This window comes from Phyllobates terribilis, unplaced genomic scaffold (assembly GCF_046119375.1).
Source record: "Phyllobates terribilis strain yellow unplaced genomic scaffold, ASM4611937v1 Scaffold_1__5_contigs__length_1240528914, whole genome shotgun sequence".
Classification (NCBI taxonomy): domain Eukaryota; kingdom Metazoa; phylum Chordata; class Amphibia; order Anura; family Dendrobatidae; genus Phyllobates; species Phyllobates terribilis.
Window position 1 is genome coordinate 150761796 of NW_027362761.1, and position 24052 is coordinate 150785847.

Here is a 24052-nt window from a genome sequence, read left to right on the forward strand (position 1 = left end):
TTTTAAAAATTATTCTTCCACACGTTCCGGCACTATAATAATTTTTCAACATAATTATAAGAAAGAAAATAAGAGCAAGTAACAGTAGTTCCTTTATTCTGCTTATAACTTTCTTGTATCTACAGTTGAGCAAAAATATTTGTAGGACTCTTTAGCAGTCCATACCAAAGCCATGTAAACCTCCTTCTCCCAGTGCCTCTCCTGATTAGGAAGCACTTAGAATTTAGTGTTGTACATAACAAAAATCTGTGACTTTGATTTACTTTTATTTACATTTTCCGACATTTTTTTATCTAATGTACCATCAACCTCAAACTTTTAAAACAGAGGAACTGCCTAAAAAATCATTATACCATATGATGGCACCATATAACCTTATGCTTACCTAATTAACAAAAAACACCTGCAAAGGCTTACTAAGTGTTAAAAAATGTCCCTTAGTCTGTTTCAGTAGGCTCCACAATCATGGGGAAGAATGCTGACTTGACAGATGTCCAGAAGGCAGTCATTGACAACTCCACAAGGCCCAAAATTTCCAATTCTCATTTGAAGATCAAGGTCCCAGAGTCTGAAGGAAGCGTGTAGAGGCGCACAATCCAAGCTGCTTGAGGTCTAGTGTGAAGTTTCCACAATCAGTTATGTTTTGGGAGCCATGTCATCTGCTTGTATAAGAACACTGTGTTTTATCAAGCCCAAAGTCAGCACAGCCGTCTACCAGGAAATTTTAGAGCACTTCATGCTTCCCTCTGCCGACAAGCGTTTTGGAGATGGAAATTTAATTCTTCAGCAGGACTTGGCTCCTCTCCACACTGCCAGAAGTACCAATACCTGGTTTAAAAACAACAGTATCACTGTGCTTGATTGGCCAGCAAACTCGCCTAACCTTAACCTCATAGAGAATCTATGGGGTATTGTCAAGAGGAAGATGAGAGACACCAGTCCCAACAATGCAGAAAAGCTGAAGGCTGCTATCAAAGCAACCTGGGCTTCCATAACACCTCAGCAGTGCCACAGACTGATCGCCTCTATGCCACACCACATTGATGCAGTAATTGATGCAAAAGGAGCCCTGACCAAGTATTGAGTGCATTTACTGAACATACACTGCTCAAAAAAATAAAGGGAACACTCAAATAACACATCCTAGATCTGAATGATTGAAATATTCTCATTGAATACTTTGTTCTATACAAAGTTGAATGTGCTGACAACAAAATCACACAAAAATCATCAATAGAAATCAAATTTATTAACCAATGGAGGCCTGGATTTGGAGTCACCTCCAAAATTTAATTGGAAAAACACACTACAGGCTGATCCAATTTTGATGTAATGTCCTTAAAACAAGTCAAAATGAGGCTCAGTATTGTGTGTTGCCTCCACGTACCTGTATGACCTCCCTACAATGCCTGGGCATGCTCCTGATGAGCTTGCGGATGGTCTTCTGCTGGATCTCCTCCCAGACCTGTACTAAAGCATCCGCCAACTCCTGAACAGTCTGTGGTGCAACGTGACGTTGGTGGATGGAGCGAGACATGATGTCCCAGATGTGCTCAATCGGATTCAGGTCTTGGGAATGGGCGGGCCAGTCCATAGCTTCAATGCCTTCATCTTGCAGGAACTGCAGACACACTCCAGCCACATGAGGTCTGCCAAGAGTGTGCAAAGCAGTCATCAAAGCAAAAGGTGGCTACTTTGAAGAACCTAGAATATAAGACATATTTTCAGTTGTTTCACACTTTTTTGTTTAGTATATAATTCCACATGTTTTAATTCATAGTTTTGATGCCTTCAGTGTGAATGTACAATTTTCAAAGTCATGAAAATACAGAAAAATCTTTAAATGAGAAGGTGTGTCCAAACTTTTGGTCTGTACTGTATACATATTGATAGATAGATATACTGCAGATAGATATATAGATGTGAGATAGATACTAGATAGATAGATAGATAATAGATAGATCTATAGATAGATAAATAGAGATGGTGCAATTATTCATATAAAGTGCCTTGTGCTTTAAATACTCATAATAAGTCACATGTGATGATCTTGATTAGAGAGGCGACTCACCCAATAAGCAACGTTTTTCTTGTTAGATATGAGAACCATTTTATTGCCGATCTCAGTGTCCTATATGTTCTACTGTGCATCTCTTCCATGTCACGCACATTATCTGGCAATCTAACCAATGGGAAAGCTAGCTGACGTCACACTCCGTTGGCACATGCGTACTATGCATTTTGGCGTCGCGGGTGTCATATTGGAGATGGGATCACATCCAATCCACCACTGACAAGAGCACCATATCCTCTGATGCAACGAATGAATGCCATATTGGAAGTGGGATCATACATAATAGATGCTGCTGGCAAATCCTGTATTCAATTCATAATGCGTCACATATATTTATTAGGAATACTCCAAAAATCACGTATATAGACATCAGTATTTCATAGATAGGAGATACAAAGATTATGGTCATTTTATCTTAGCTTCAGTTTTACCCACACCAATGATACCTTGGGTTTCCCTTTTTCTAGGTATAGCCATGGATCTGGGGTACTAAGTCAGAGTCATATATACTTTATTAGATGAGTTATCTTCTCCACCTTATTATTTTGTATAATGTGACCTATGAAAAATAAGAAAAAAACAAAAATTAAAATGTTGCTTCATCTCTATAATGCATTTGTAAACATTAAAAACACTAAAAAGATATACCTCTGAGGAGAGGGCTTAAATAATAGTGGATACTTTGAATTCCACATTCAAACCACTTGGTTTAAGGGTATTTAATCTATGAATCCACTCAAGTTCCTTTCGTTTTAAGAACTTTACCCTCTCACCACCCATATTTGACGAGGAACCACATCTATAATCATAAACCTCATAAGTTGTTGTACCTCTAGTCCTTTCTACCTAATGCTATATCTATGATGATTAATCCGTGTTTTAAAATCACATGTGGTCTCACCGATATACCAAAGGGAACATGGGCATTGCAACAAATATACATGTTCTGAATCACAGGTGAGGTAATGTATTATATCATAAGTCATCTGTGTTGTGGGATGGATAAATGCTTCCCCTTTCAACATAAGTGGGCAATTTATACAAGAAAGACAAGAATAACAGCCCTTATATGTGTCTGAACAGTTGTTATAAATGAACCGATATCAGAGTATCTTAAGGTATCTTTTTTGTTTTTTGGCCTCCTATAAGAGAACAATGGTGGACTCTTAAACTCCGAAATATAATTGAAACAATTTTCCAACATTTTCCAATGGTTTCTTATTATTTTGGCAGTCTGTTCACTTTCTTCTCCATTAGTTGAGACCACTGGAACTCTATCATGATTTTTCCTTCGACTAACCGTATTTAATAGTATAGTTCTATCTAACTTGTGAGCTTTGTCACTCTGGTCATGTAGAAGTTTCTGAGGATAGCCCCTGTATTTGAGTTTTCTGTCAGAAAATGCATTGTATTTTATAAATTACTCTCATCACTTTCAATTCTGTTTATCCTAAGATATTGGCTACTTGATAAATATTGAATTATACGTTTTGGATAATGACTGATGTACTGTAATAAGTCATTTCGATCTGTTGGTTTAACTAAAAGTGAAGTAGTAAGTTTTTTATTCTAATGAGAGACAAGGACTTCAAGAAACTGCATGCTTGTATTAGAACTGACTAGTGTAAATGTAATAGTATAGTAAATTTGTTGTCAAATCTCATTGGATATGACATTCACATAGTGTATACTGTACTTTAGTCTTTCTTCAACCTTAAAAAACTATGTTATTATGTTACTATGTTACACCACTGAAAAGTAATAGATTAATAGGGAAAGAAGGGGCAAAGTGATGTGATTAACAATTAACTTTTATTTCAATTTATAATTTTTTTATAATAGATATTAAAATAATTGATGCACACCCAAATTATGGGTGTATGTTGGGACACTGCTGTATATAAATGGTTATTATATTTAAACAGCTGTGGCCCACTAAAGTCCTGATTGCTATACAGGATGAGGAGATGAAAATAATTCTAAATTATTGATGGATCTCTGGCCATTGTCCCTTTAATAGTAAAGGCTAGGACTAATTGATATCCATTTGCAACAAAGGATAGGCATACTGCTTTTAGAGAAGGGGTTAGGAAAAGAGACTATGGTTTGTGTTTTAGGTATATAATAATAAAAACCATTGTTATGTACTACACCTTTATTTTTTCTGGACTCTACTGTAATGATATCCTGTTATAAACTATGCTAGACCTCTAATATAGTTTATTCTGCAACATTTGAGTTAGTGCAGTATGTCCGTGTTAGCATTTAGTTATTAGCTATATGCACATCTATGGTGGGCTGTAACGGCAGGATAATTTGTCTGACATAGATTGTATAACAGTCATATAACAAAGAGTGCAGTTTTTGCAGGACATTTTACTTTCTGTATAATAATAATGATAATAATTTTTATTTTTATAGCGCCAACATATTCCGCAGCACTTTACAAATTTTAGGGGGGACTTATACAGACAATACAGAATAAGCATATCTCATATCGAAAGGAGTGAGGGCCCTGCTCGCAAGCTTACAGTCTATGAGAAAATGGGGGAGACACAAAAGGTAGAATGTACATATATTGTATAATGCAGCCTTGATATATTAAATAGGATAAATAATAATACATGGACTGGTCGCCTGCCATTATGTGTACAGTCCTGACCGAGGCTATTAAGTGCAGGGTTGGTATGAACCTGAAATTGAAGAAGATTTTAATATGGGGGAAAACTGGGATGGACAGATAGTGTGTGTAGGTGATACGCCAGTCTAAAGAAATGGGTTTTTAGAGTCTGCTTGAAACTGTGGGTATTGGGAATTAATCGAACTGTCCTGTGTAGTGCATTCAAAAGAATTGGCGCAGCATGCGCGAAATCTTGGAGACAGGAGTGGGAACTTCGGATTATGGAGGATTTTAGTTTTAATTCATTGGAAGAACGGAGAGCACGTGTAGGGTGGTAGACTGAGACAAGGGAGGATATGTAGGGGGTACTGAAGCATGGATCGCTTTGTGGGCAAGCGTGATAAGTTTAAATTGAACTCTATATTAGATGGGCAACCAATGCAATGACTGGCACAGGGAAGAGGCATCGGTGTAGCGGTTGGCGAGGAATATGATCCTGGCTGCTGTGTTAAGGATGGATTGGAGAGGGGAGAGTTTAGTAAGAAGGAGCCCAATAAGTAGAGAGTTGCAGTAGTCCAGACGAGAATGAATAGGAGCTACATTAAGAGTTTTTGCCGAGTCAAAGGTGAGAAAAGTCCTGATTCTTGAGATGGTTTTGAGGTGTAGATGACATGAACGAGCGAGTGATTTGATGTGAGGAGTGAAGGAAAGATCTGAATCAAAAATGACCCCAAGATGCGGGCTTGTTGCTGGGGAGTAATGGTTGAGCCACAAACGGAAATGGCAATATCGGGCACAGGTAGGTTAGTGGGGGGAGGAAATACGAGTAGTTCAGTTTTTGACAGATTCAGTTTTTGACAGAGGGAGGACATAAAGTTAGACACAGCAGAAAGACAATCACTGGTCTTTTGTAGTAATGCAGGGGTGATGTCCGGAGCAGAGGTGTATAATTGGGTGTCATCAGCATAGAGATGGTACTGAAAACCGAATCTGATGATTGTTTGTCCAATGGGAGCAGTGTATAAGGAGAAAAGAAGGGGGCCTAGGACTGATCCTTGAGGAACCCCGACAGTAAGGGGAAGGAGAGAGGAGGAGGAGCTGGCGAAAGACACAGAGAAGGAGCGGTCAGAGAGATAAGAGCAGAACCAGGAGAGAACAGTGTCCTTGAGGCCAATAGTGCAGAGCATAGTGAGGAGGAGCTGGTGATCCACAGTGTCGAATGCTGCAGAGAGATCCACGAGAATCAGCAGGGAGTAGTGACCATTAGATTTAGCTGTTAGTATATCATTAGAGACTTTAGTGAGGGCACTTTCAGTAGAATATAAAGAGCGGAAACCAGATTGTAAAGGGTCAAGAAGAGAGTTGTCTGAGAGATACCGGATTAGATGGGAATGGACCAGGTGTTCCAGGAGTTTAGAGATAAAGGGAAGATTGGAGACAGGTCTGTAGTTGGCTGTGCAGTTCTGGTCAAGGGATGGTTTTTTAAGTAATGGATGTATGCTGGCATGTTTAAAAGAAGAGGGAAAGATACCAGATGAGAGGGAGAGGTTGAAAATTTTAGTTAGGTGAGTGGTGACAGCTAGAGAAAGGGACTGAAGGAGATGTGAGGGAATAGGGTCACTGGTGCAGGTAGTAGGGCGACAAGATGCAAGGAGCCTGATCACTTCATCTTCCGTGACTGGTTCGAAGTCAGAAAGTGAGCAAGATACAATGTGGCGGGGGAGAGCATGATTAACGTTTGGGGATTTGGAGAAAATTTCCTGTCGGATATGGTCAATTTTTTCTCAGCGCTGAGGTCAGTGGTCGGGTGGCCTGTGCTGTTTGATTGAGGAGAGAATGAAACGTGTCAAAGAGTCGTTTAGGATTATTGGAAAGTGAGATGATGAGGTTGTTAAAGTAGGTTTGTTTGGAGAGGTGAAGCGCAGAGTTATATGTTTTCAGCATAAATTTATATTGGAGAAAATCTTTGGGCAGATTGGATTTTCTCCACAGCCTTTCAGCACACCTGGAGCACCGCTACAGAAGACGTGTGTGAGGCGTGTGCCAGGGTTGTCGCCGTCTATGCCGAATTGTTCTTTGTGTAGGAGGTGCTGCTTCATCCAGAGTGCATAGCATTATTTCGTTATAATGCTTCAATGCAGAGTCGGGACATGAGAGGGAGGAGATTGGGGCCAATGATGATTGCAACTTTTTCATTAATTTCTGGGTGTTAATGGCGTGTATATTTCTATAAGTCTGGAAAGTGGGGGTGTCTTGAGGAGAGTCACAGTTCTTGACAGAGAATGAAAGAAGATTATGGTCAGATAGTGGAAGGGGGGAGTTAGTAAAGTCATGTACTGAGCAAAGCCGGAAGAAGATCAGGTCTAATGTGTTCCCGTCTTCATGTGTAGGAGAATTAGCAAGCTGTGAAAGGCCGAAGGAGAAGGTTAGGGATAAAAGATGAGCGGCAGATGGAGAAAGAGAATCGCCAATTGGGATGTTAAAATCTCCCATGATTATCGTGAGGATGTCACAGGATAGAAAATTTGGAAGCCAGGCAGCAAAGTGATCCAGGAACTGACGGAAGGGACCTGGAGGGCGATAGACAACTCGCAGGGAGAAGGGCTGGTAGAGTCTGACTGTGTGGGCCACAAAAGAAGGGAAGATAAGGGAGGGTACTGGGGGGATAACCTGAAAAGTACATTTCGTTGAAAGAAGCAGACCAACACCTCCATCTGATCTGTTGTCAGGTCTCGGAGTATGAGAGAAGTGTAGGCCACCATAGGAGAGAGCTGCAGTGGCGGTGGTGTCTGACTGCTGGATCCAGGTTTCAGTGAGAGCCAGAAGGTTGAGGGAATTAGAGAGGAAAAAGTCATGGATGTAAGAGAGTTTATTACATGCTGACCGCACATTCCAAAGGGCACAGTTGAATGAGACAGAAGATATGCAGGGAATATTAATGAGATTAGCAGGGTTACTGAATGTAACAGGGAAAGAGTTAGCATTATTACTGGAGGGTCCTAGATTAGGAGAAATATCACCTGCGACTAAGTGAAGGAAGATACAGAGAGTGAGCAGATGGTTGAGTGATTTGTGAGAGCGGTTCCTGTGTTGTATGGTGGGAATTAATGGATCTGTGTGGTATAACATTGTGAAGAGAGCATGACAGCTGTACATAGGAGAAGAGAGGAGAGAGGGATTAATATGGATGAAGTGTGCAGAATTTGTGGGAGAACGGTGAATGTGGATGATTGTAGCAGCCAGAATGTAAATGGCACAAATAGAAATGGTGAATACTGTTTGCAAAACAGATGACCTGGAAGCAAGTTTGTTTAATTGTCTTGCATGTCTTACCTGTCTCATGCCCTGTCCAACTGCCATATCTAACTGCCAAGACACTTTGATAAACTATGGCATTTGATAAACTATGGCAAATATGGCTGTATATGATCATTTCACCACTGTTATATTTCTTGCATGTAACTAAGTTACAGTGGGATGTTGGCTGTGCTGTGGAGTGTTGTCCAGATTTGGTGGTTCAGCTACCTTTCATTTGCTTTCTTATTTTGTGTGTAATACCCATTACCTTTCATCTGATTAGGGCCTAACAGGGATTTTTGGGGAAAGTCGTCTTGGAGCGGGGGCGCCATTTGCGTCTCAAGAGGGTGCCAACCTCCACTTATCAGTGGTCAGTGTAGGGTAATCGTTACCCCTTGCCCGACTATATACCCTGTTTGGGGTTCATACTGGGTATGGCCAATTTGTTTTTTGATGGAATTGTTTGCATTGCTTTCATTTTTTTAATTGATACCAATAAACAGTGTTTTTAGGTATATGATCTGTGAGTTTAGAGAAGAGGTTAGCTTGAAGCTGATGACTGATAGTCTTATGAGTATCAATCTCAATGTGTCCTGCTGTATTAATCAAATTGCTCAGTATGCTGCTAAATATCTATATGTATGCTATAAACATTTAAATTAATAATATGCTTTCTTAAATCCAATGAAGCATGGCAGAATAGTAGAGCCGTGTCACTACTAACAAAATCTGCTATACGAGGCTATTGCACAGCACAGAGGAGTGTGCAGGCTGAGTAGTGTCTCCAGCAGGAGACAACCCTGGTGTGCGTAGATGCTCAGATTACACTAGCTGGCATGCTGTGACATTCCGAGTGCACTGAGTCTGTTAACCCCGTCTATGTGTGGTACGCTATATGATCCTGTTAATCCTCATGTGTGCAAGTGGGACATGTGTCCCTGACGCACATTTCGCCAGAATACTGGCTTTTTCTAAATGTAAATCAATTTGATTCAAATATGTATGAAAGTTAAGTAAATCAATTTGTGTACCCATCCAAAAGAGGAAGACATCATCTATGCATGTCCACCACCTCAGGACAAACCTAAAGTGGGGAACAGATAGACGAGGTTCTTTTCCAATGTTGCCATAACGATATTTGCATATGTGGGTGCCAGATTAGGACCAACTGCGGTTCCTCATCGTTGTACATAAAAATCACCTTCAAACAAAAAAAAATTATGTTCTAAGACAAAGTCTAACAGCTTCATTAGCTTAATAATAAACTGTTGATTTGCATCAGAAAACTCAGCAACATTTTTTTGTTTTACAGCCATAATCCCCCTTTCATTGTCAATAGATGTATATAAAAAAAACAACATCAAACGAAGCCAAAATAACTTCTTCCTTTAATTCTATTTCTTGTAGTTTTGATAAAAAAAATTGGATGTATCTCAAATATAAGACACTGAGTTTCTGGCTAATGGGTTTAATATTTTGTCAAGATATGTTCCAATCTTACTAGTAACAGAATCTATGCCTGAAACTGTAGGTCACCCCGGTGGATTAATTATTATTATTATTATTATTTTTATTATAGCGCCATTAATTCCATGGTGCTTTACATATTTAAAAGGGGTATACATAGCAAACAACAGGTACAATAATTTGAAGAAAAACGAGTCAGCGACTGGTACAGGAGGATTAATTAAGGACTTATGTATCTTAAGTAATACTTATAAAAGGTGTGGTTGGATGTTCTATTAGAAAGTTGTCGTCGATATTTGTCAAAGATAGATAGATTGATAGATAGATAGATAAATTGATGGATAGATAATCAATTTTTTTTGCTCCCATTAACTATTGAACCCACTTTTACAGGCCTTTACGTTCTATTTCTGGATGATCAAAACTATACAATCTAATTACTTTGGATTTGGAATTGGCTAAGTGTGTTTTTTTCACTGACAGTGATTAAAGGGAGCTGTGGGAAAACACATGATTGTTCTTTGTAATACTTATACTGATTGACAAGTTAAAACATTCCTGGAAGTGACTGACATGTATACATTACATGATAAACTCTAGTACCAAGCACTTATCTTAATTCACATTAAATTATTATAATGTGAACATAAAAACTAAGAATGTGATATGTCGTTGAATAAATATATGGAGATATTTTACCTTTACTTTCCCGATTATTTGAATCAATTCTAGGAAAAATGTGTATCAAGCTATTGACAATACAGAATAGCATGAATATATTCTTTCTCCATATATATTGAATTCAGAAACTTTTTATTCTTCCGATTAGTGTAATAAATATTCTATATCAAGTTTCTTGCACTGAGAGTTATTGCAATTGATTTAACTATATTTAACATGGTTATTAATTGTGTTAAGTATTGATTTGTGAAGTAGCTTGTTTATATTATCCTTCAATTTCATTTGCTGCCAATTTAATGGATCCTGTTTTATTTACAGGTCTCGGGGTTTTACTGCACTTTAAACTTTCATGTCCAGGTAAGAACAGTCATTCCCACTGGTTTGAATCATCATTTATTCTACTTTTACTTTGGTTTAAATAGTAGAGTGACTCCAAAAATGTACTACTTGTATCATTTTTTATTTTAAGAAAAATATGCTATATAATATATACCTTATTTGAATTGACACTGGCTCGCCAAAAATAAGAGCCGGATTCATTATTGCTTTTGAACTTGCTTTTTATTGAGTTTTTAGGCTCTGATTCATCATTTGCATTTTTTTGTTACTTTCTCTTGTTTGTGGCATTTGGTGCCATATGTATGCGCCAAATTTTCATGGTGCCAGCAGTTTATGATCTTTGCACAAAGTCAAAAATTTACTTTACTTTTTTTTCTTCTAACTTTTTTGTGACTTTTTAATGCTTAGGAGCTTAACAAGCCACTCTTGATAACTCAACAATACTATGGATTACATGGGTATCCATTTATTAGAATGAATATGTAAATATCCTCTACAGATAAGAAGGGAACCTGAACTCTAGTGCCACCTATTGGAAGTTGCAATGCTGAAAGTCAACATAAACCCTTTAATCTGCCTTGTTACATGACTAAAGATAAAAGTCAAACCAGAATCTCTATTTGCAGACATTTGTTTCAGGGTGTTGCCCCTCCTCAGTGCTAAACAAGAGATCTGATTTAGTGGTATGAGAGGCCTCTGACTGGGGTCTAAGGAGTAGCATATCTCCTTGTGGAGAGTGACATGCCTGACATGCAAGTGTAAGGAGTCTTCATGCTCCACTGGAAACTTAAATATTCAAATTGCCTCCTCAGAGAGGAAAAGGACCAGAACTCTAATGCAAACCATTGGAAGTAGCAATCTAAATTTGCTCATGTGCTGTGATTGCAAGTAAAATGAGCATTGACACTGTGCTTCCTACTGGCCTAAGTAATAACAGGGTGGGGTATGAAGTTGAACAAGGCAAACTTTTTAAACTACATTGCAACGTAGAAAGTGTCAGGCCTGAGAGGAATATGTACATAAAATATGGTGATGAGGCAATACTCAGATTTCAGCACTAGATATCTTCAAGATGAACGTCTATATTTGATTTTGTTTTATATATACAGTACAGACCAAAAGTTTGGACACACCTTCTCATTTAAAGATTTTTCTGTATTTTCATGACTATGAAAATTGTACATTCACACTGAAGGCATCAAAACTATGAATTAACACATGTGGAATTATATACTTAACAAAAAAGTGTGAAACAACTGAAAATATGTCTTATATTCTTGGTTCTTTAAAGTAGCCACCTTTTGCTTTGATAACTACTTTGCACACTCTTGGCATTCTCTTGATGAGCTTCAAGAGGTAGTCACCGGAAATGGTTTTCACTTCACAGGTGTGCCCTGTGAGGTTTAATAAGTGGGATTTCTTGCCTTATAAATGGGGTTGGGACCATCAGTTGTGTTGTGAATGAAAAAATTTCCAGTCATGAAAATACAGAAAAATCTTTCGATTGATGCATTGATGCAGCGATTACATTAATATAAAGCAGAGCATATAAGTAAAATCATGATTTTATATTTGTTAAACATTTATTAGCCACTTTTCTCATTTTTGTGTGATCAGATAACTTTGAGACCTAAAGTTGCTTGAAATGTTAATATCCAGAATACTTTCTGCCACTGATATTTGATTAGTAGATTATTTTTTTTCGGCATGTGTCAATCTTTTGAGTGATTCTTGCTGTCAATTATAATTACAATATGTGAATGGAGAAGAAATAGATAACAGTGATTTTTACAAAACACAAAGCAGGAACACATTAAACAAATGCCCACAATTGTATACTAACAAAATGAGCAGAAAAGAAAAAAGACAAGATTAAAAACAATTAAAAATCATCCTGATGATGCAGCAACACTTATTGGGTCTGTTTTTGTGCTGCTATGGTGGCCTGGCTCTTCTTTCTAAACTTTTTCTTGTTACTTGGTCATCATGTTAGAGCATTCAATATCATAGTCTTCATTCTGTAGCATTCCAAGAGGTGGGCTTGAAATGTAACCCCCTATTCTGAGGTTTCTAAAATTCAGCATCTTCACTTTATAATACATTTCTTACGGTATTTTTCAGATTATAATACGCACTCCCCCCCCTTCAAATTTGGAAGGAAAATGGGGGTGCGTCTTATAGTCCGAAGGTAGCTTACCGGGTGGAAGGGTGACTGCGGTGGAGCGAGGTCACAGAACACATCTCATTACATTTGCAGCAAAGTGTATTTGTAGAAATCTCATGCTCACTGTGCTTATTTTTATGCAGCATAAACTGACCTGCGGTGTGTTTCAAATCTGCAACATGTCAATTTCTCCCCATAGGAAAATCTGCAGATCTGCAGGTAAATGCATAATACAATGCAGCTCTATTTAAAATGACAAACTGCAAAGAGAAAAAAAAACAACATCAAACACAATAAAAAATGTATGTAAAAAAACACAAAAAAAAGTGCATTGAAAAAAACGCAAGAAACCTAATTGACCTAATAGGTGCAGAAATGCTGCAGAACATCTGTGACATCAAAAGCTCATCATGACAACATAGTCTTAATAATACAAGCCATATGTATAAAAATCCAGTATATGCGGCGATAGACATAGGATGTTTACTCCATATCCTTCTTTCCCAGGTAAGGCTGGTCTACATATGTATCTACTCTATTACCTTACAAGGGTTTATGTTACAATTGTATTTTTCTTTGTTCCATTTTACCACTTTTTGTAGGTTTGCATATTTTCCTCTACATTGCATTTATTTTTTCCTACATGCTACTTTACATTCAAGTTCTTTTTTACCTTGGTATTCTGCATTGTATATCTGATATTTGTTTGGAGGGTATGCTTCATTTTGTTTAACATTATTCTGTACAAGAGCATGTTTATGTATGCAACATTTAGTATTTTAAGTGTGTTTTTTATGTCTGTGCCATGTTGACTTTTTATTATCTTCAAATCAATAAAGATTTATTTTTACTATTGGGATGTGCAAGTTCTGCATTGCACGTATTCTTATCTATGCGTCTATATAAATTTTATATGTACCTGTCTTACTAGCACACCTATCTTTGATAAACGTTAGCATTCGGATTGTGCCCATCTGTTTTCGTTTGGCCATATCCCAAGTTGAGTGGCCTAAAAAAATCATGATTTTGTTCGGGAGTTGTTTATGCCATATGTGTCTATATGTGTCTACCCATTGGTAGCAAATACAGGGTGGGCCATTTATATGGATACACCTAAAATAAAATGGGAATGGTTGGTGGTATCAACTTCCTGTTTGTGGCACATTAGTATATGGGAGGGGGGAAACAGCATGCAGCATCTGAAACAACGGATACTGGAAGCCTGTATTAGCATTTCCTCTGCGGTGTTGCTATCAGTGTGTCAAGAGTGGGAGAAGAGGGTTGCATTGACAATCCAACACAATGGGCAACACTTTGAACACATTTTATAAGTAGTCATAAACTTGTAAAAATCTCAAGAAAGAATAAAGTTACGTTAAAACCAAGCACACCATTGTTTTTCTTATGAAATTCTCAATAAGTTTGATGCATCACATGACACTCTTCCCATTGAAAAAAAATAAAGTTGGATCCAAAATGGCCGACTTCAAAATGGTCGCCATGGTCACCACCCATCTGGAAAAGTTTTCCGCCTCCCATATACTAATGTGCCACAAACAGGAAGTTGATATCACCTACCATTCCCATTTAATTTAGGTGTATCCATATAAATTTAGTACTATATATGTCTATTGTAATCATAGTAGACATTTTCTTTTACCCTGAACTTAGCAATAAACCATATTTTTGATATATTATATTTAGTGAATTGTAAAATTCTTCAAACAGTTTTGAGTTTGGAGTTTAATAAAAAGTGAACTTTTGCATCTGCTGAAAAACTATTGTCTCACATTATACTTTGTGAACATAAAATCCTGAATTTATTGTGTTATTGTTTCGAATTTATGTTCAAGACCTTGTACAAGACAGACAGAAATGTTATGGAACAATAGTGAGCAGGAAATGATCTAATGTGCAATATAAAGCAATATAAACATACAACATGTAAGTTTACAAAACCAGGTCTTGTGGATATGTATTGCTGCCAAGCAGGATAAAGACTTGTGAGGAAAAAGGAAATAAATGTTACCAGTCATATTTGTCCGAACTTACACAATGACTCATTACAAACCGTTTATTAAATAAAACTAAGCAAGATGAAAGTAACCCATTCAAGAAAATAGTCAATTATTTTAGGGTTTTGTTCTTACACTTATATAACTGTAGGCTAACATTATGTTTTTTAGCAATTTCCCTGTTACAGTGGCATGTAAAAGTTTGGGCACCCCTGGTCAAAATTACTGTTATTGTGAACAATTAAGCAAGTTGAAGATTAAACGAGCTCTAAAATGCCCAAAATTAAAGATGACTCTTTTCCTTTGTATTTTAGGCAAAAAAATATTGTCTTTTTTTTTTCATTTTAAAAATTCCAAAAAGGAAAATGGTCTGATGCAAAAGTTTGGGCACACTTCGAGATTTGTGTGCTCAGGTAATTTTGACCAAGGTTTCAGACCTTAATTAACCTGTTAGGGTTATGGCTTGTACTTCTAGTGCTCAGAGACACCTGCACAAATATGGCCTTCATGGAAGAATCATCAGAAGAAAACTTCTCCTGCGTCCTACCATAAATTTCAGCATCAGAAGTATGCAAAAGAACATCTAAACAAGCCTGATGCATTTTGGAAACAAGTCCTGTGGACCGATGAGGTTTAAATAGAACTCTTTCTCCACAATAATCAAAGGTATTTGTGGAGAAAAAAGGGCACAGAATTTCAGGAAAAGAACATCTTGCCAACCACTAAGCATGAGGGTGGATCAATCATGCTTTGGGATTGTGCTGCAGGTAATGGCACTGGGAACATTTCACCAGTAGAAGGAAGAATGGATTCAATGAAAGTTCAACAAATTCTTGATGCAAACATATCACCATCTGTAAAAAAGTTGAAGTTGAAAAGAAGATGGCTTCTACAAATCGATAATGATCGTAAACACGTCAAAATCCACAATAGACTACCTCAAAAGGCACAAGCTGAAGGTTTTACAATGGCCTTCACAGTCCCCTGATCTGAGCATCATTGAAAATCTGTGGCTAGACCTTAAAATGCCAGTACATGCAAGATGACCCATGAATCTTACAGAACTGGAAGAATTTTTCAAGGAAGAATTGATGAAAATCCCTCAAACAAGAATTGAAAGACTCTTGGCTGCCTGCAAAAAGTGTTTACAAGCTGTGATACTATCAAAAATGGGTGCAACTAGGTACTAACCATGGGGTGCACATATACAGTGCTGGGCAGCCTGTCTGATCTAATAGTATGGGCGTTATAAATAGGCTGTAAGCCAGACACTGTCGAACACATGCATCTGTGTGATTGGCATTCTATACAAGCCCCATCTGTGTGCATATTTAATGCATCTGCCCATTTTCCTTTTTGTAATTTTTAAAATATTAAAGCTGAAAATATGTTTTTATTTGCCTAAAATACAAAGGAAATGTGTCATCTTTAACTTTAGGCCCTTTAGAGACCATTTCATCTTCAACTTTCTTAACTATTCACAAAAACAGTAATTTTGACCTGGGGTGCCCAAACTTTTACATGCCACTGTATGTTCTTCAGTACATCTTTTTTGTAACTCCAGTTATGAGATATTCCTGCTTTCTCCTGCTAGAAATGTTTGAGTATGTTCACACTCTAAGCGCATATTCATTATTTTCTGGTGTTTAAAATGTCCATTTTTCAGACTGAAAATTCTTCAAGAATTGCAACTTTTCACTGGCATTTTGTATTCCTGAAGTGTCTTTTTTTTCACATATGTTGCTTGGCACATTTTTGATGTTTTTTTTTCCACTATCACGTTTTGTAGGGAGTCTTTTTACTGGTGTTTTCTGGCACATTTTTTGAAATCCATAAAGTAATGAAGATTTTTTGATGCAAACATGCTTACAAAATGCTCAAAAAGAAGCCCAAGCGTCACCTGGGTGTTTTTTAGCCTTCCCTTTGACTTCTATTGAACAGTATGTAGTGTTTATCCAGTGGAAAGAATGAACATTTTACTTCTTTTAAACGCTTGGTGTTTTTGAAAGCTTCCACAAATGAGCAGTAAATCTTGGCTTCATACAAATGAATGGGACAATTCTTTCTAGTGTTTTGTGAGCACTTTTTCTAGTGTTTTTATGAGCAGAATCTGCGCTCACAGTTAGTATAGTAATCACTAGTAGAAATTTATCTCTGGCATGGGGCACAGACTTATTGCTGCTTTCTTGCTTGTCAAACTGAGCATTGCTAGACTGGTAGTGGCATATCCTCTATTCTGTTTTATTTTCATTAAGTAAGTCCCCCTACCTATAGATTTTTGAGCCCTTTCCAGCGCTGCAGAAGGTTATTGAAAGGTCTTTTTCTCAAGTGTACATAGGGAGAGACTTGAGTGAGTGCTGTTCCCCCTCAACTGGACTGACAGATTTCTCCTTATATGTGTGTAAATTGAGAGACTGGTCAGTTCAACTGAGTGGATGGGGAGAAGCACCTGAAGGACCAGGATCCTGGACTGTTCAACTGGTTCCTGGTCACTTTTTCAACTAGGTTTTTCTTGAAACACTGTAACATGTCAGAGTGAAACAGGCTTGTTTCTACTTCAGGAGACGGTATTTGATTCTGGCTGCTGAGGTTCATGCAGCTTGACTCAACCGAAAAGGTTCCCTTTAAGTATTACATGGCATGAAATTAAGTAAATGAGTCATTTTTGTAATACATAGAGCTACTTGATCCTTGTTTTACTGTTCAGTAGGTCTCTCATGTGGCTAACAAAAGGGGTCTCTATTGAAGTTCTTCTTTCATTTTATCTTTATTGCCGAGTACTAATCTCAGCTGTGGCACAATGTGTACTGTAATTTGGAGCAGCAACAACAAAAAATAAGCACTCAATGAAAGAAAGTAATCCGGTGTCCTCCCACACTCCGGAGACTTACTGATAAGGAATTTAGATGGGGACAGTGATGATGATGATGATATCTGTAAAGTGTTGTGCTATAGTGAATAAAAAAAATTATCAGCAGAAACATGAGAGATCTTGGGTAAGAACATGTTGTTGAGGAGTCTACAATAAGAATTGATATTGTAAGTAACTGCCAACCTCCACATGAGCAAATAGAGCTAGAACAGTCACCCATTGATTGAAGTGATTATCTCCTGGTAGGGAACAATCTGGAATATAGTCAGGCTCTAACAATCTGTCCAATGCAGAATATAAACAGCCAAATTTCAAGGACTAACTAATAAATAATTACAATGTGAAACTTTTAATCAATACTCTCACTTAACAAGACAAATCCTCACCTCTCCATACTATTTTGATTCAAGGCAGTATTCACATATTACAAACACACTGTGTTTTTTTTTGCAGTGTTTTTTGAAAAACTGATCAAAATGGTGTTTTTTTACCACGGTTGGGACAAAAAAAATAGCAACATGAGTGCAACACTTGAACACAGACTAAGGCTATGTGCCCACAATGCAGAAATGCTCCGGATTTTTCCTGAGCGTTTCTGCATCTCCCTGGCATAAAAAACGCATGCGGATTGTACATGCATTTTTCCCGCCAGGTAGAAGCGTTTGTCAAGCGTTTTTAGCATGCGATTTCGCATGCGGGTTATCAAGCGCTTTTCCAAGCGATTTTAGCATCACTTGGAAATGTGCTTGAAAGTTGGTCACACTATATAAATCCATGCAACCGGCATGGATTTATATAGTGTGACCAACATAATGTTAAAAAAAAAGAATTAGAAAGTAAAAAATGAAAAATAACCTTATACTCACCTTTCTGGCGGCCTTGGTCTGCTCCCGGCATCGCTGCTGGCTCTGTGGCAGGTACTGGTAATGTAAAAGGACCTTCCATGACATCAGCGGTCATGTGACAGGTCCCACGACCGCCAACGTCAGCGGTTGCGTGACCTGTCACATGACCGCTGACGTTATGGAAGGTCCTTTTACATTACTGGTACCCGCCACGGAGCCAGCAGCGACCCCGGGAGCAGAGTGGAGGCCATCGGAAGGTGAGTATAAGGTTATTTTTTTAATTTTTTTACTTACAGGTACTATGATACCCGGGTTTGGAGGAGAGTCTGCTCTTCTCCAGACCCGGGTACCATCCGCGTATTAATCGCATAAGATCCGCATGTGTACATGTAGTCATGCGGATCTTATGCGATCCAATGCAAGTCAATGGCGGCTATTTCACAGCGAAATCACACTAGAATTGGTCTTGCTGCGGTTTTTACCGCAATGCGAATTCGCAGTGGAAATTTCTGCATGATATGCACAGCACATGCGGATTTGCATTGCAGTAAATGGCAGACCTATTACAAGCGATTTTAATGCGTTTTCGCGGCATTTTTGCATTGAAAATACGCCACAAAAAACGCATTAAAATCGCTTTGTGTGCACATAGCCTAAGATTCAGCATTCTGTGCTAATAATTGTGTTAATTTATGTGTATAGCAGCTGAAGTTCTAATTTTCAAAGTCAGAGCTCGAAATCCCCCGCAAAACCCCAAACTGAAATAATAAAACCCTTGTGGGCAGCCACTTTAAGGAGAAGCTTAGGGGTAAATCATTTATGGTATTTATATTTAAAATGGCATAAACGTCTGAGTTTTCTTTGTTGGATGCCAGATACATTCAAAATGTAATCATTGAGCAATATTTCAATGTAGGGAATGTAGAAAGCAATCTGTATAACTTTTCAATAAAATAATTAGAATAAACTTTGTACATTTCTAGATCACAAAAAGCAAAACAAAGTGCTGGTCAAGGATAGGACTATAAGTTTATATATGGTGTTCATATTTTTATACCTATAATATAACCGGGGATGCGTGTCTCTGTCTTAAGTCTTTATAGACTGCGCATGCGAGACGCGCAGTCTGACTCCAGACAGAAGCAGGCATCAAGCCGTTACAGGTAAGAGGAGTGTATGGCGCCGGAGATCGCGGTTTGCGTTGTCACTGAACGCATACTGCGATCTCCGGCGCCATACTTACATACTTACCTGACTCCTCCCGAGCGTTGCCGCGGCGCCTCTCTACGCCGGAGACCAGGGCAGGAGTGTGGCATCGGCTCGGCGCATGCGCATAGCGCTATCCGGCGCCACTTTACTGAAGACACATTTGCAGTGTGTCTTCAGCAAAATGGCGCCAGACAGCGAGGTGGTCTGGCGCCTCACTCCAGCCCCGGCCTCAGGCAGAACAGGACACAGCAGCGCTGGAGCACAGAGAACAAAGGTGAGTATAACTGTTTATTTATTTGTATGTGTGAACAGCATGAAAGGGATAAGAGAGCCACACATACCAGGATTGTGGGGTGAGGGAACCATGGATACCAGGATTGGCGGGTGAGGGGACCATGCATACCAGGATTGTGGGGTGAGGGGATCATGCATACCAGGATGAGGGGTACCACACATACCAGGATTGGGGGGTGAGGGAACTATGCATACCAGGATTGGGGGGTGAGGGGACCATGCATACCAGGATTGTGGGGTGAGGGGATCATGCATACCAGGATGAGGGGTACCACACATACCAGGATTGGGGGGTGAGGGACCTATGCATACCAGGATTGGGGGGTGAGGGGACCATGCATACCAGGATTGTGGGGTGAGGGGATCATGCATACCAGAATGAGGGGTACCACACATACCAGGATTGTGGGGTGAGGGGACCATGCATACAGGGATTGGGGATGAGGGGTGCCATGTATACCAGGATTGGGGATAAGGGGTGCCATGCATACTGGGATTGGGGATGAGGGGTGCCATGCATACCAGGATTGGAGATGAGGGAGCCATGCATACCAGGATTCGGGATGAGGGAGCCATGCATACCAGGATTGGGGATGAGGGGTGCCATGCATACCAGGATTGGGGATGAGGGGTGCCATGCATACCAGGAAGGGGATGAGGGGTACCATGCATACCAGGATAGGATGGTGGGGCAGCAGAAGTACCAGAAGAGGGTCAGCACATGCCAGCATGGGAGACCATATACAAATAAAAATACTCACCACCCGGGCGTAGAATGGGTTCAATAGCTAGTATATATATATTTATATATAGTGGGACACATGATTACTGTGATATTCTGACTTTCAATTTGATACTTCAATATTAAGGTATTAAGGCTTATGGATTTATGGAAATAGCATTTTATTTTTTTAATTCTATTCAATACATTTCTGTTTACAACAAGAAGTTTAAATGTTGCATGACTAATCAGAAAATAAGTTATCCATGTCAAAAAGCAGCTGCCTACTGCAAAGCACACCTGCCACTAGTTTGTTGTCAGCAGTGGGTTTCTAAATGCACAAAACTGGATGGAAATGTTTCCTGTGAGGACATTAAAAAAAAAACATATTTACAAGAGTAAGTTATATATTCTTTCTCATTAAATATCTAGCTATCATCTACCTAATATCTTTATTTTACTTACTCATATAGCTCTGTTCATGGCTATTTAACCACTTCGCGCCAGTGCCTGTTTTCGCCTTCGTGACCAGGCCAATTTTTACAATTCTGACCACTGTCACTTTATGAAGTAATTACTCTGGAACGCTTCAATGGATTCCCCTGATTCTGAGAATGCTTTTTCATGACATATTGTACTTCATGATAGTGGTAAAATTTCTTTGATATCCCTTGTGTTTATTTGTGAAAAAATCAGAAATTTGGTGAAAATTTAGAAAATTTTGCAATTTTCAAACTTTGAATTTTCATGCCCTTAAATCAGAGAGATATGTCACACAAAATTGTTAATAAATAACATTTCCCACATGTCTACTTTACATCAGCACAATTTTGGAACCAACATTTTTTCTTGTTAGGAAGTTCTAAGGGTTAAAAGTTGACCAGCGATTTCTTATTTTTCCAAACAAAATTTGCAAACACATTTTTTTAGGGACCACATCTTATTTGGAGTGACTTTGAGGGGCCTTTATGACAGAAAATATGCAAACGTAAGACCATTCTAAAAACTACACCCCTCAAGGTGCTCAAAACTACATTCAAGAAGTTTATTAACCCTTCAGGTGCTTCATGGGAATTTTTGGAATGTGGAAGAAAACAATGAACATTTAACTTTTTTTCACAAAAATGTTACTTTAGACGCAATTTTTTTATTTTCACAAGGGTAACAGGAAAAAATGGACTACACATATTGTAGTGCAATTTCTCCTGAGCACGCTGACACCCCAGATATGAGGAAAAACCACTGTTTGGGCACACTGCATGGTTTGGAAGGGACGGAGCGCCATTAGACTTTTTGAATGTAAAATTTGTTTGAATAATTAGCGGAGGCCATGTCGCATTTGGGGAGCCCCTGATGTGCTTAAACAGTGGAAAGCCCCCACAAGTGACACCATTTTGAAAACTACACCCCTTAGGGAACTTATCTAGATGTGTGGTGAGCACCTTGCACCCCCAGGTGCTTCACAGAAGTTTATAATATTGAGCCGTAAAAATAAAATTTTCACATTTTTCCCACAAAAAATGTTTTTCATCCCCTAATTTTGCATTATCATAAGGGTAACTGGAGAAATTGCACCATGAAATTTGTTGTGCAATTTCTCATTACAGGGAAACTTCCGTCATGGGTTCTGTCTGAATCACGTATTTCAGAGATTTACACGGAAACTCTGGTGTAAGTGCTCAGCGCAGAGCCATACTGAGACATAATAAACAAATCAGTAGCAGGTGAAGAATTGGTTTTATTTATTTTATTTATTTTTTACGCTGTTCCTCGTGTGGTATAACTGATAAGATTACTTTATTCTTCGGATCGGTGCGATTACAGAGATACCAGATTTATATCGGGTTTTTATGATTGACAGCTGTCACACACTAAAAGACGCTTTTTTTTGCAAAATCTAGTTTTTGAATCGCCATATTTTGAGAGCTATAATTTTTCCATATTTTGGCTGACAGAGTCATGCGAGGGCTTGTTTTTTGGGAGACAAGTTGACGTTTTTATTGGTACCATTTTTGGGTACGTGACATTTTTTGATCGCTTTCTATTCCGTTTTTTGGGAGGTAAAATGAACAAAAAACAACAATTCAAGAATTGTTTTTGAGGTTTTTTTTATGTCGTTCTGCGTGTGGTAAAAGTGATAAGGCAGCGTTATTCTTCGGGTCAGTACGTTTACAGCGATACTACACTTACCGTATTTTTTTTTATGTTTTGGCGCTTTTACACAAAACAATTTTATAGAAATAATATTTTTTTTACATCGCTTTATTCTGAGAGCTATAACTTTTTTATTTTTCGGCTGATGGAGCTGTATGGCGGCTTTTTTTTGCGGAACAAGATGACGTTTTCAGCGGTACCATTTTTATTTCCATTTTGCTTTTTGATCGCTTTTTATTCCACTTTTTGTTTGGCGATATGATGAAAAAGCATAGTTTTTTGCTCCGTTTTTTATTTTTTTTTTAAGGTGTGCAGAGAAGGAGTTAATTAGTGTGACAGTTTTATAGATCGGGTTGTTTCGGATGCGGTGATACCAAATATGTGTACTTTTTTGTTTTTGCATAAATATACGGATTTATTGGTTTAATATTTTATTTATTTATTTTTATTTATTTTGCATTTTTTTTAACAGTTTGAAAACATTTTGTAGACTTTTTTTTACATTTTTACTTAGTCCTGTATGGGACATTAATTTTTATTTTTCTAATCGCTGTTCTCATGCAATGCAATAGACATGTATTGCATTGCATGAGAGCTCTGCTGACAGTTTTACATTGTCAATGTCTCCTGCTAGACTTCAGCTGCAGGCTGAGTCTAGCAGGACACCGTACATGGCAGACCCGGGGGTGGTCATGTGACCTCCGGCTGCCATGACAACGGCAGGTCCTGTCAGACATCAGGGGGCCGTCAGAGAGGTAAGTGGATGACCTCCTCTCCTCTCACTATCTTCTAAATGCCGCGATCACTATAGATCGCGGCATATAGAAGATAGCAAAGGGTTAACATCATTGGGACCTGATCCAATTAGGTCCCGATGATGTCCCCTGTCAGAGCTGTCGCTTTGCACCGCACCTGTAGCACTTGCAGGACCCTGGGGGTCCTGACGGCTGCGGGACCACTGACCGTTTATAAACGTCGGCGCTGCACAGAGCCCAGCAAGCGCCAACGTTTATGTACAGTGGGCAGTCGGGAAGTGGTTAAGCCCAGGACCGCAGTGCTGAAGAGCAACAGTACTAACCACTGAGCCACTGTGCTGCCCTATCTCATTAACTATTCACTATTCATCCTTATTTCTTTATAAATCTATCTATCTATCTATCTATCATCTATCTATCTATCTATCTATCTATCATCTATCTATTTATTTGTTATCCAACTCATTTGCTATATAAATAGAAAAAATCAATGCAGCACCAACAGGAGTGCAAAAGCCTCCCAGGCTTAAACCAATCCTCCAATA

The 24052-nt window shown here is 38.6% G+C and overlaps 1 protein-coding gene across 2 annotated transcripts in view; it reads left to right on the plus strand.

Annotated features, from left to right (window-relative positions):
• The window catches only part of PTPRD (protein tyrosine phosphatase receptor type D), a 2806079-nt gene that overhangs the window by 1374972 nt on the left and 1407055 nt on the right, over positions 1-24052 (plus strand). For both annotated transcript variants that reach the window (XM_073668359.1, XM_073668367.1), the window contains one exon: positions 10458-10496. The gene's annotated coding sequence lies outside the window, so the exon portion shown is untranslated. The remainder of the gene's footprint in view (positions 1-10457; positions 10497-24052) is intronic.